This window comes from Mustela putorius, unplaced genomic scaffold, assembly GCF_011764305.1.
Source record: "Mustela putorius furo isolate JIRA1106 unplaced genomic scaffold, ASM1176430v1.1 tig00000585_pilon_pilon_pilon, whole genome shotgun sequence".
Taxonomy (NCBI): domain Eukaryota; kingdom Metazoa; phylum Chordata; class Mammalia; order Carnivora; family Mustelidae; genus Mustela; species Mustela putorius.
The window spans coordinates 4,167,316-4,181,525 of NW_025421424.1; positions in this window are offsets into that span (position 1 = coordinate 4,167,316).

Genomic DNA, 14,210 nt, shown 5'->3' on the forward strand with positions numbered 1-14,210 from the left:
GACCCCTCATCCTAAGAGGGGATGCAGATCTCAGAAAATCAGCTAGCTGTCCCTGACATGGTGAGGAAATGATTGGCAGTAGTGAAGTGAAGAAGCTGAGGAAATGGAGAAAGGACAGAGAACTAGCGGGGCAGGACTCTGAGGCTCAGAGAAGAGAGAGGGTGAGGAGGGGAGAGAACAGATTGGAGTGGCAGCTGTGGGGCTTGAGACTTTGGAAAGAGACTATTAAGAAATCTTTCTGAGTGTTGTTGGTGCAACTGCTCCCTTGTCAGGCTTCACCAAGCCTTCAGGAGCTTCAGGAGCTGGTGGGAAGGCTGAGGCTGGCCTCAGGAGCTACTTACAGTAGCAAACACACTTCTCTCTAACTATTGAGTCGCATGGGTTAAGAGACCAGAGCTATTCTGAAATTAAATGGTGATGATGGTTGCACAGCATTGTCAATATACTAGAAATTACTGAATTGCACACTCAAAAGGGTGAATTGTATGTTCATGTGAATGTAGCTCAATGAAGAAATTATACAAGGAAAAAACAGGACCTACCACCTTCTAAACTCTACTTTTGTGCCTTCATTTTATATATCTTGATCATCTATAGTTCTTAGTTAACCTGAAGGGTAGGTAGGGATTGACGTCCCTATTTTACAGCTAACTGAGATTCCCTGAGGTTAAATGGCCCAATGCCACACAAGTGGTAGAGTTGGAATTCGGACTCCGAGATCTGCCTGGCTGCAGAACTGGCTATCTCCCCATGGCCCTGTCTGCTTTCAGGAACAGTCGCTGTCCTTTACAGAGTGCCAGCTACTGAGGTAGGAGACTTATATGTGATTTGAACTTTTTCAAAAGTCCTGGGAAGTTGGCGATACTCTTCGTTCATAGATAAGGTCAGCAAGGCTCCCAGTAGTCAATGATCGCCCCAACTTGACTAAAAGGGGGCAATGCCAGGTTTTCATTTCCTGTCTGATTTCATAGCCCCTCAAAGTGCTTTTACTTGGGAGTCCATCAGCACTGCTCTACTTACAGTAGCAAACACACTTCTCTCTAACTTTTCAGCAAATAAAGCTTGCTTTTCTCTGCCTGAGTCAAATCCAGCTCACTTACTTTATGGAGTGTTTACGACGTGACAAGTATTATGTTAAGATGCCTTCTCCTTCCGTCTTCACTAGTTGAGGTCCACCATCTTTTTCAAAGTTGGATTCAGAGGTCCTTTCTCTACGACGTTTCCATCAATTCTGTCCAATTCTGTTTACCTTTGCCCCTTAAACAGGAAGATTATGGTGATTTTAGCAGTGTGACTCAGAGTGTAATCTTTGGATGGATCTAATCTGAGATGTGTTTTGCCATTCCATGCAAGATAGGTAAAGAAACTGAGTGTAACTATTTAGAAGATTTGACAGTAATTTGACACTGCTCTGATATCTAATTGCCTAGTCAGTGGGCTTATATTTTATCTCTTTTAATTCATTTTTATAGTAATTCACTTTTATTGTATTTTATTTAGAAAAAATCAATCTACCACAGACTGGAAAATTTTTTAAAAATTATCCTGTACCACAGATAGCTTGAGAGGCATTGATTGGAACCAGCAAATTGTGCCCCAGGGGCCAAATCCAGCCCAACACCTAATCTTATAAATAAAAATGTATTGAAACACAAGCACACTTATTCATTTACATATTGACTATGGCTACTTTTGTGCTGTGATGGCAGTACTGAGTATAGCTCTTCCTTGATTTATGATCAGGTTAGGTTCCCATAAACCCATTGTGAGTTGTAAATATCATACGTCAAAAATATGTTTAATACACTTAACCTACTGAGCTAACCCAGGTAGCTAGCCTACCTTAAATGTACTCAGAATGTTTTCACTAGTCTATAGTTGGGCAAAATCATCTAACACACAGCCTGTTTTATAATAAAATGTTGAATACGTCATGTAGTTTATTGAATACTGAACATGAGAAGCAGAATGGCCATGTGGGACAGAATGGTTGTCAGTGTATCTGTTATTTACCCTCATGATCACAGGGCTGACTGGGAGCTGTGACTGCCCAGCATCATAACAGATTATTGTACCGTATGTCACTAGCCTGGAAACAGATCAAAATTAAAATTTTGAAGTATGGTCTCTGCTGAATGCATATCACTTTCTCACCATTATAAATTTAAAAATATAAGTTGAACCATGGAAAGTCAATGACTGTCTGTAGCTGTGACAGAGACCATATGTCCCACAAAGTCAAAAATTTATTACCTGGACCTTTACAGAAAAAGTTGCTGACCCCTGGTCTAGACCACTGGTTCTCAGCTGTGACTGCACATTAGGAACATCAGGGAGAGAGTTTTGAAATACAAATGGTTCTACTTCCAGAGATTCTGACCTAATGACTTGGGGTGAAGTGTGTGCAAGTCATTTTAATTGCAGCAAACTTTGAACTGTAGCTGAGAATAAGAATCACTGTGGATGCCAGAGATCTACCCCAAACCTACTGAGTCAGAGTTCTGGAGAAGAGGACTCATACTTGAGTAGGTATGGCCTAAGTAGATCTTGGTAAGCAAATCCCCCACAGGTAATCTAGATGTTTCGCTGGGGTTGAGAACCACTGGTGTACACTCAGGAGCAATGATTTCAAAGCTCTAACATGTATCAGAATTACATGAGGAAGATGCTAAGAACACAGATTCCCAGGCCTGCCTCTCGTGAGTCTGAATAACCCATGTGGATGTGGCCTAGGAAGGTGCTTTTTCAGCCCCACAGTGCTTCTCGAGCAGGGGTGTCCTTGGACACACTCTGAGAAATACTGCTCTAGCAAAAAGCCCTTGGTTTCCATCCAGGCTTCCTCAGAATGACTTAGATTCTGTGACTCATTTTTTCCCTTTCTGAAATGAAGAGAACAATCCCTCCCTAGCCTTATTTTCCAGGACTGTATGAGTTCTGAACATATAATGTATGTATGTGAAAGTGTTCTGTTAAAGAAAAATGCTTGTAAAGAAGCATATTAACGCTCCCTGGGATGTAAGTGACTGACAATGTATAATATGCTATAATATAATATATTTTTAAAAACACTGTTTTTATCTCCAACCAGATGTGCATTTCTTCTGAAGGAATCTCCAGAAGAGAATTTCGGCAGCTAGAATAGGCTCAGAACAGGAGATCTGAGGTTTTTATGGGGCTTTCTCTACATCATTTGACTCCTGTCCCTGTAACAATAGAAAGGAGAAGAAGAAAAAGAAGCTCTCAGTAGCCTATGCCTTTTAGACTGCTTCTTTCAATTAATCCTCACGTCAGCTAAGTAAGACGCAGCATGCTCATTTTAAAGATGAGGGAACTACAGCTCAGAGTGGTGAAATAATTTGCCTCAAGTCACTGACAGCTAGAATGTGTCAGGGCGGGGATTCAGGGTTTGGGTCATGAGACTCCAGAGCCCACCTTCTTAAGCACTCTGTCACTCTCCCCTTTGTGTAAAAACCTTGACTATGAGAGGGAAGAGAATCCTCCTGGAAGGCCACTCAGCCACCAGTCTGCTTCCTTCTAGTGCACTATTTGCTCAGAATTCCTAACTGTGGAGCCCCATGCCCCCTGCCTCCCTCCAGCCCATGTTCACATGTGGGCACAATATAGACTCCACATGATGCGAGCCTCCTTGGAAGGACCTGCTCTCTGTTACTGAGAGAGCAGTAAATGACTGTCATTTCTGAAGTCATCCCATGATCTGACCATTATTTGAGAGCTGTCAACAGCAAGCACTGCAGAATCCTTAGTATTCTGAGAGGCAGAAGCACAAGAAAGAAGAAATCACTGAAGTATTTCCTCCCCCTACAGGAAAAACACAGAAATCCTAGGGACTCCATACTTTTTTTTTTTTTTTTTTTTTTTTTTTTTAATTTTTTATTTTTTATAAACATATATTTTTATCCCCAGGGGTACAGGTCTGTGAATCACCAGGTTTACACACTTCACAGCACTCACCAAATCACATACCCTCCCCAATGTCCATAATCCCACCCCCTTCTCCAAAACCCCCTCCCCCCAGCAACCCTCAGTTTGTTGTGAGATTAAGAGTCACTTATGGTTTGTCTCCCTCCCAATCCCATCTTGTTTCATTTATTCTTCTACCCACTTAAGCCTCCATGTTGCATCACCACTTCCTCATATCAGGGAGATCATATGATAGTTGTCTTTCTCTGCTTGACTTATTTCGCTAAGCATGATACGCTCTAGTTCCATCCATGTTGTTGCAAATGGCAAGATTTCATTTCTTTTGATGGCTGCATAGTATTCCATTGTGTATATATACCACATCTTCTTGATCCATTCATCTGTTGATGGACATCTAGGTTCTTTCCATAGTTTGGCTATTGTGGACATTGCTGCTATAAACATTCGGGTGCAAGTGTCCCTTTGGATCACTACATTTGTATCTTTAGGGTAAATACCCAATAGTGCAATTGCTGGGTCATAGGGCAGTTCTATTTTCAACATTTTGAGGAACCTCCATGCTGTTTTCCAGAGTGGCTGCACCAGCTTGCATTCCCACCAACAGTGTAGGAGGGTTCCCCTTTCTCCGCATCCTCGCCAGCATCTGTCATTTCCTGACTTGTTGATTTTAGCCATTCTGACTGGTGTGAGGTGATATCTCATTGTGGTTTTGATTTGTATTTCCCTGATGCCGAGTGATATGGAGCACTTTTTCATGTGTCTGTTGGCCATCTGGATGTCTTCTTTGCAGAAATGTCTGTTCATGTCTTCTGCCCATTTCTTGATTGGATTATTTGTTCTTTGGGTGTTGAGTTTGCTAAGTTCTTTATAGATTCTGGACACTAGTCCTTTATCTGATATGTCGTTTGCAAATATCTTCTCCCATTCTGTCAGTTGTCTTTTGATTTTGTTAACTGTTTCCTTTGCTGTGCAAAAGCTTTTGATCTTGATGAAATCCCAATAGTTCATTTTTGCCCTTGCTTCCCTTGCCTTTTGCGTTGTTCCTAGGAAGATGTTGCTGCGGCAGAGGTCGAAGAGGTTGCTGCCCGTGTTCTCCTCAAGGATTTTGATGGATTCCTTTCGTACATTGAGGTCCTTCATCCATTTTGAGTCTATTTTTGTGTGTGGTGTAAGGAAATGGTCCAATTTCATTTTTCTGCATGTGGCTGTCCAATTTTCCCAGCACCATTTATTGAAAAGGCTGTCTTTTTTCCATTGGACATTCTTTCCTGCTTTGTCGAAGATTAGTTGACCATAGAGTTGAGGGTCTATTTCTGGGCTCTCTATTCTGTTCCATTGATCTATGTGTCTGTTTTTTGTGCCAGTACCATGCTGTCTTGATGATGACAGCTTTGTAATAGAGCCTGAAGTCCGGAATTGTGATGCCACCAACGTTGGCTTTCTTTTTCAATATCCCTTTGGCTATTCGAGGTCTTTTCTGGTTCCATATAAATTTTAGAATTATTTGTTCCAATTCTTTGAAAAAGATGGATGGTACTTTGATAGGAATTGCATTAAATGTGTAGATTGCTTTAGGTAGCATAGACATTTTCACAATATTTATTCTTCCAATCCAGGAGCATGGAACATTTTTCCATTTCTTTGTGTCTTCCTCAATTTCTTTCATGAGTACTTTATAGTTTTCTGAGTATAGATTCTGTGTCTCTTTGGTTAGGTTTATTCCTAGGTATCTTATGGTTTTTGATGCAATTGTAAATGGGATTGACTCCTTAATATCTCTTTCTTCTGTCTTGCTGTTGGTGTAGAGAAATGCAACTGATTTCTGTGCATTGATTTTATATCCTGACACTTTACTGAATTCCTGTATAAGTTCTAGCAGTTTTGGAGTGCAGTCTTTTGGGTTTTCCACATATAGTATCATATCATCTGCGAAGAGTGATAATTTGACTTCTTCTTTGCCGATTTGGATGCCTTTAATTTCCTTTTGTTGTCTGATTGCTGAGGCTAGGACCTCTAGTACGATGTTGAATAGCAGTGGTGATAATGGACATCCCTGCCGTGTTCCTGACCTTAGCGGAAAAGCTTTCAGTTTTTCTCCATTGAGAATGATATTTGCGGTGGGTTTTTCATAGATGGCTTTGATGATATTGAGGTATGTGCCCTCTATCCCTACACTTTGAAGAGTTTTGATCAGGAAGGGATGTTGTACTTTGTCAAATGCTTTTTCAGCATCTATTGAGAGTATCATATGGTTCTTGTTCTTACTTTTATTGATGTGTTGTATCACATTGACTGATTTGCGGATGTTGAACCAACCTTGCAGCCCTGGAATAAATCCCACTTGGTCGTGGTGAATAATCTTTTTAATGTACTGTTGAATCCTATTGGCTAGTATTTTGTTGAGTATTTTCGCATCTGTGTTCATCAAGGATATCGGTCTATAGCTCTCTTTTTTGGTGGGATCCTTGTCTGGTTTTGGGATCAAGGTGATGCTGGCCTCATAAAATGAGTTTGGAAGTTTTCCTTCCATTTCTATTTTTTGGAACAGTTTCAGGAGAATAGGAATTAGTTCTTCTTTAAATGTTTGGTAGAATTCCCCCGGGAAGCCGTCTGGCCCTGGGCTTTTGTTTGTTTGGAGATTTTTAATGACTGTTTCAATCTCCTTACTGGTTATGGGTCTGTTCAGGCTTTCTATTTCTTCCTGGTTCAGTTGTGGTAGTTTATATGTTTCTAGGAATGCATCCATTTCTTCCAGATTGTCAAATTTATTGCCGTAGAGTTGCTCATAGTATGTTCTTATAATAGTTTGTATTTCTTTGGTGTTAGTTGTGATCTCTCCTCTTTCATTCATGATTTTATTTATTTGGGTCCTTTCTCTTTTATTTTTGATAAGTCGGGTCAGGGGTTTATCAATTTTATTAATTCTTTCAAAGAACCAGCTCCTAGTTTCGTTGATTTGTTCTATTGTTTTTTTTTTGGTTTCTATTTCATTGATTTCTGCCCTGATCTTTATGATTTCTCTTCTCCTGCTGGGCTTAGGGTTTCTTTCTTGTTCTTTCTCCAGCTCCTTTAGGTGTAGGGTTAGGTTGTGTACCTGAGACCTTTCTTGTTTCTTGAGAAAGGCTTGTACCGCTATATATTTTCCTCTCAGGACTGCCTTTGTTGTGTCCCACAGATTTTGAACCGTTTGTGTTTTCATTATCATTTGTTTCCATGATTTTTTTTTCAATTCTTCTTTAATTTCCCGGTTGACCCATTCATTCTTTAGAAGGATACTGTTTAGTCTCCATGTATTTGGGTTCTTTCCAAACTTCCTTTTGTGGTTGAGTTCTAGCTTTAGAGCATTGTGGTCTGAAAATATGCAGGGAATGATCCCAATCTTTTGATACCGGTTGAGTCCTGATTTAGGACCGAGGATGTGATCTATTCTGGAGAATGTTCCATGTGCACTAGAGAAGAATGTGTATTCTGTTGCTTTGGGATGAAATATTCTGAATATATCTGTGATGTCCATCTGGTCCAGTGTGTCATTTAAGGCCTTTATATCCTTGCTGATCTTTTGCTTGGATGACCTGTCCATTTCAGTGAGGGGAGTGTTAAAGTCCCCTACTATCATTGTATTATTGTTGATGTGTTTCTTTGATTTTGTTATTAATTGGTTTATATAGTTGGCTGCTCCCACATTGGGGGCATAGATATTTAAAATTGTTAAATCTTCTTGTTGGACAGACCCTTTGAGTAAATGACAGAGAATAAAGAAGCTGATCAAAAGAGGGACAAACAGCTACTGGACCACGAGGGGAGAATTCGAGAGATAAGTGACACCATAAGACGAAACAACATTAGAATAATTGGGATTCCAGAAGAAGAAGAAAGTGAGAGGGGAGCAGAAGGTATACTGGAGAGAATTATTGGGGAGAATTTCCCCAATATGGCAAAGGGAACGAGCATCAAAATTCAGGAGGTCCAGAGAATGCCCCTCAAAATCAATAAGAATAGGCCCACACCCCGTCACCTAATAGTAAAATTTACAAGTCTCAATGACAAAGAGAAAATCCTGAAAGCAGCCCGGGAAAAGAAGTCTGTAACATACAATGGTAAAAATATTAGATTGGCAGCTGACTTATCCACAGAGACCTGGCAGGCCAGAAAGAGCTGGCATGATATTTTCAGAGCACTAAACGAGAAAAACATGCAGCCAAGAATACTATATCCAGCTAGGCTATCATTGAAAATAGAAGGAGAGATTAAAAGCTTCCAGGACAAACAACAACTGAAAGAATTTGCAAATACCAAACCAGCTCTACAGGAAATCTTGAAAGGGGTCCTCTAAGCAAAGAGAGAGCCTACAAGTGGTAGATCAGAAAGGAACAGAGACCATATACAGTAACAGTCACCTTACAGGCAATACAATGGCACTAAATTCATATCTCTCAATAGTTACCCTGAATGTGAATGGGCTAAATGCCCCTGTCAAAAGACACAGGGTATCAGAATGGATAAAAAAACAAAACCCATCTATATGTTGCCTCCAAGAAACACATTTTAAGCCCGAAGACACCTCCAGATTTAAAGTGAGGGGGTGGAAAAGAATTTACCATGCTAATGGACATCAGAAGAAAGCAGGAGTGGCAATCCTTATATCAGATCAATTAGATTTTAAGCCAAAGACTATAATAAGAGATGAGGAAGGACACTATATCATACTCAAAGGGACTCCATACTTTTAAAGATTAGCTCTAAGACAGTGGAAAGCAGGAGCAGACATAGGAAAAAGGGATCTGCCTTGTGGCATGTCTAAGCACATCATCTATTTGAGTTCAGTTGAAATCTGGTTAGTAAGTTTTGGGAGGTGGGAAGTGTCCAAGTTCTGAGATGGCCGGACGAATGGACCAGGTCTTAACCCACTAAGACCATAGACCACCTGAGGGTCCAGCCAGAGGTGCTGAAGGCTTTGTCCAGGAGAAGCTGAAAGAAGTCATCTGTGACCCAGAGCAAGTTTTTCCTAGCCCCAGCCCCAGAGAAAGGGGGTTGGCTAAAATAGGGGTTCCCATCCTTCTACCTATTTTACTGTTCCCATCTCCAGCTTCTCCCTGATCACCCTTTTTGTCCCACCCAGAGTCCCCTTTCTTACTGTATGTTCAAACTTTTCCTCCCCCCCCCCCGCCCCTCATGCTCCTGATCAGTCCTTCTTCTGCTCTCTTCAGCAGAGTGGCCTTGAGAACAGCAGCCAGGGCAGGGCTGTGGACCTGATTTTGACCTTCTACCCTACAGGTCACACCCATCCAGAAGTTTCATTCCCTACCGGAACCCAGAACACAGCAGTAAGCTACTGTAATGTGAAAGAACCGTTTCAGTAATGATAGCTTTTTGTTGATTTTAGGGGTGAGCACACCATGGCTCATAGGTCAAATCCAGTCATTTCATAAGTGAATTTTATTGAGATACAGCCACACTCATATATTCACATGGTGTCTATGGCTACTTTCATGCTCCAAGGGCAGAGGTGAGTAGTTAGGAAATAAAGGTCATGGTCTACAAAAAGCCTAACATATTCACTCTCTGGCTATTCACAGGAAAAATTGTCAGCCCCTGGTCTAGAATATCCTCTCCTGAGTCTGAAGGCTTGTTTGAATAAGTCCCTTGATTGTTTCTGCTAGGTAGAAATGGTTTGTGAGTGTTTTCTTCAGAAGGTGCTGAGCCTTTGAAAGACATTAGTGAGTCCTTACAACAGTAAATTGGTAACAAAAAGAGGCACAATCCCTTTGCCCCCACCGAGCAACACAGTTACCCCCATAATGACCAGGGTACTCCTGCTTCTTGAGAGGGAGTGGGGGTGAGGCCCCTCTCTGCTGACAAGCAGGACAACAACTGCACATGACAAAGCCCTTCACTTACCTCACCACTCCTCTCTGTGACAACCTCTTGGTGCCACAGGGACAGAAACACAAGAACTAATAATGGAAGCTGAACAGTTCTCCATTAACACAAGTCTGTGCTTCTTTTGTCTCAAGTGAGAATGCTGATTGGCAAATTTCAAGAGTCCCACAGTTCTTTGATGACCAAGCCTAGTTGATTCTTGTCTTCCACTTGCTTTCTATTCCTTTCATCTCAGAATGAAACTACTTGAACCATGAAGTCACCCCCTCCACAGATAATTGGCTATTTAGTGTTGGGGTCATTTTAATTTTTGGCTTCATAATATTAATAATGATATTATTACTACTAGTAGTCTTACATATTTGAGGCTTACTCTGGCAGGAATTATGTGCATTACATCATGTATGTCAACCTGACCCCCTCAAAATAGTGCCAGGTCCCACCCACTGCTTCTTCACATCCAGGCCCCTCACCATCATGACTGTCCCTAGGGCTGCTGTGACATTGCTCTTCATCTCGCAACAAAACGCAGTGCAACTAGGGCTCCTATTGGGCCTGCTCTGGAAGAATCTCTGAGACATTGTAGTATTCACATGTCTCAGGGGACCTCTCCCAATTGCTGTGTTGAGGCCACATTATAACTTAAAACAAGCCTTCATCATCACTGCTCTGGAAGTTGCCTTAGAACTGCTACACACTCTGCATATTCAGTTCTAAGAGAAAAATGATCACCAAGCCAATCCTGGGGCCACACTCACTTCCCCATCCTTGACCTTGATGGGAACTAATGGTCTTGGGATCCCTGGGAGAAGCCTCATTCCTCCGTTCTGCTGACAATCCATCTTTAGGACATCTCTGCTACTCTGCTGGAGCTCCTCAGAATCCCAGGATGGTATTCCTTTATTTGTTTATTCAGAGAACAGTGCCAAGCAGTCCTGCGTGGACAGAATGGATTAGACACCACCCTCGCTTCAAAGAAGACTGGGGGCTAAATGGGGAAAAGACAAAATAGTGTAACACAGTCATAGGGCACCAGGTGCTGGAGGTGAGGCCAACCAGGTGTTGGAAGAGAGGGTTCAAGAAGACTTTCCAGAGGAGTAATACCAAGGTTTTAAAGGACATGTAGGAGCCAGGCAAAGGGATCTAGGATAGAGATGGAGTTCTAGGCAAGAGGAAAAACATACTTGGACCTATAGGCATAGGAGAAGTTAAAGGTTTGAAAAAAAAAGAATATTTCTGTCTTCCTTGACTTTTGGGGTCAGCAGATATACCCTATGTACTTATGAGGCCCGAACTGCAGATGTAATATCCAAGGATCCAGGTCCTACCAGAAGCCTGGCATTCCAGGTGGCAGCTTCCCTGCTGTGGGAACTCAGACCAGACCCTGCATGGGAAAGCAGGTTCTTCATGTTGTAATCACCGTGGCACTATTCCTTCCTCCTTCTAATGCCCTTGACATAGGCCATGGGTCCACCTTACCCTGGCAGGGCTTGGCCCTTCCATCAGCTGCGGAATAGTTTTCTGTATTTTTCCAGTGAGTTTTATTACCTTGAGGTAAGGAAACAAGTCTCAAAATGCATTTTTGTCACCTTTCTAGACTCTCCATGGCCTCTAGCCAAATTAGACCACCACCCCCGTGGTATGGAACTAGAAACCAGATCCCCCTGCACCATATTTGTAACCTTTGGTAATGTTCACTAGGCTCTACTGGGCCATATGCTATTCTTACACAGTAATGATTAACAACAGGTTGAAAACTGTGGTTTTTATTTGTCTCCATATAGCTTTAACTTGAGAGAGGCATGAAGAGGATTGAGACCCCTGTCCCAGTTCTCAGAAAAAGAAAACATCTAAAGCAGTTGATCTGGGGTTTGTACTTGGCTTTATGGTTTTCATGAGGTTTGTTCAACTGATGCCAGCAACATCTGGAACTGGGAGTGTGTCTGGTCACATTGCAATAAAAAGAGCCTCACTTGGCTGGGCTTCCCTGCAGGAAGAGGCCCAGGAAGCAGAGCAGCAGAAAGGGTGCAGGGGTATTAGAGGCAGTGGGAGTAGGCAGGGGCATATGGGTTTTGCCTAAAGAAGAACCAGCCATTCTAGCTGGTCAAGGCAGGGCATAGCAAGTAGCAAATCACCACCCAAAAGCAGGCACTTTGTACCATTCCAGCCAGTTCCTTAACCAGCCAGTTCCTTTCCTCCTTCAGCCTTCCTACTCCTTTGTTCACATCTAGGCTTTTAGAGCTCTTCTGCTCTGAACCAGGCTGCTAACTCTTGACTTTATAAATCTATTTCCCCAACCTTCTCCCATCAAAATATTTCTGACTACCCCATGTTAAAAAGTAATAATTTTTAAAAAACAGCATGTAGAAGGACAAATGCAGGAAATGTCAAAGTGAAATCAGTTTTAAGACAACAGAGCAAGGGTGATTTCTTTTCCTGCCATAAAAATTCCTTTACAGTTACGATGATCATGTTTTGTTAATAAAAGTAATATTTTTTTTATTTCTTTCTCTTTCCCTCCAGATTTTTGAGTCCAATCTATTGCCAATATTTGATAAATTAGGTTAAGGTTATATGCTAATTGCTTAAAGCTTCCTGTACCCATAAGCAACTATACTTTTAAGATGGATTCCTGGAGTCAACTGACAGCCAAATAGTGTTTTCCTAATACCATTTCAGTATTAGGAAGTTGAGTTTTTGTTAAAGGATAGGTACAGAATCCCTGAACCTTAACCACTGGTAAAGATCTTGATGGTTGTCTAAGGAAATCTTCTACCCAGTGACGGAATTCTCCCTAAAATGCTCAGAACTTGTTGATCACTTCTAGTATGGGAACTTACTTCTGTAAGAGATAGATGTTCGGCCTCTGGATGGTTTTGTTAGAAAATCCTCTCTCTCTCTTATTTTCTGAAAGAAAAATCTGCCTTCTTCAAGATTCCTTTTACCAAACCAAGTTAGGTCATCTGGAGACTAAATACGTCTAATCCCTTCCTCACATCATAGTAGGTTAAAAGTAGCCATCACAAATCAAGGCTTTTCCTCTCTCTAAAAAAAAAAAAAAAAATTCTACAATCCTTCAACCTCTCGGTGTGACTCGTACAAAGCCAACCCGCCCTCCACAGGATTCTCTTTAGTTGGTCAATGTCCCTCTTAAAATATGTGCCTGCCATTTGGCTCACACTCCAGGTGTGTTTTAACCAACTGCAAAATAGAGTGTGGATTTTACACTCTAAAAGGTTCTTTTAGCAACCTTTACAGGCCGTTTCCCTTGAGCTAGCTAGGAGGATATATTTCTTCTTCTGGTCTCTGCCTCTCACCATCCCTTGTCTGAACAAGTGGCTGTTGGTTCAGCTCTTCCTCACAACCATGTTATTCCAAGTACATTTTCAAACTAAATTGAGGGCTTTGTTTTCAACCTATGTCCTATCCAGGTCTCTCTTAGTCTTAGTTCTGATACTCTGTGTGAGCTCCATCACCCCCCCCCCCCCGCCAACCACATTTAGAGTCTGCACAAGAAAGGCAAGGTGGCCAGAGACAGAGCTCACTCGTGTCTCCATTCCGGCTGATACTGGCCAATATCCTTTGGATTGCTCAATCAGCAACAAATCCACACACTCCTACTATTTTATTATATAGCTCTCTCTCCTGTTAGGAAGAACAGAGGAGTTATTTTATCAAAAGTCTTGCAAACATATTGTTACACTATGTTTATGCTTGCCTAATTACGGTCAGTACAAGTCCGATCACCCAATAACAAAAGGAAATTACATTTGCCAATAACCCATGAAGTTCTTGGTGGGCACATGATTCTTTTCTAAATGCCAACATACCATCTATTAGAAATTTGTGACAGGAATCAATATTAAGTTGATTGCCATTATTTTAAAAAAAATCTACCTTTCCCTGCTTCTAAAAAATCAGGGTAGTTATTTAACTATCTCTGCTTTACTATCATGTCTCCCATTCATGATTTCCTAAAGACTTTTAACAGCCACATCTGCAAATTCTTTTAACATTCTGGGACAGAATTCATCTGACCTGGAAATTGAACTCATTTAAGTTGGCTACATACTTGCTCCACTAGCCCTTCTCAGCCTTTTGTTTCTTTTTTTATTTTTCAAATGCTTCTCCTCTGTTGTGTTTAATGTAATACCTGCCACATTCAAGAGAATATTCATCATGAATATGTAAACTACAAACATATAAGAAATGATTATATAAGCTATAAATATACAATACATACAATAATATGTAATAATATGATGAGCACCTGGAAATCCACAAACCAGTATAAAATCCAGAACTTTTCAATAACTTATGACTTCCTAATCACTCTTCCCATTTCATCCTCCTGTCTCCTGCCTTCTTCTCCCCACTTAGACAAAGGA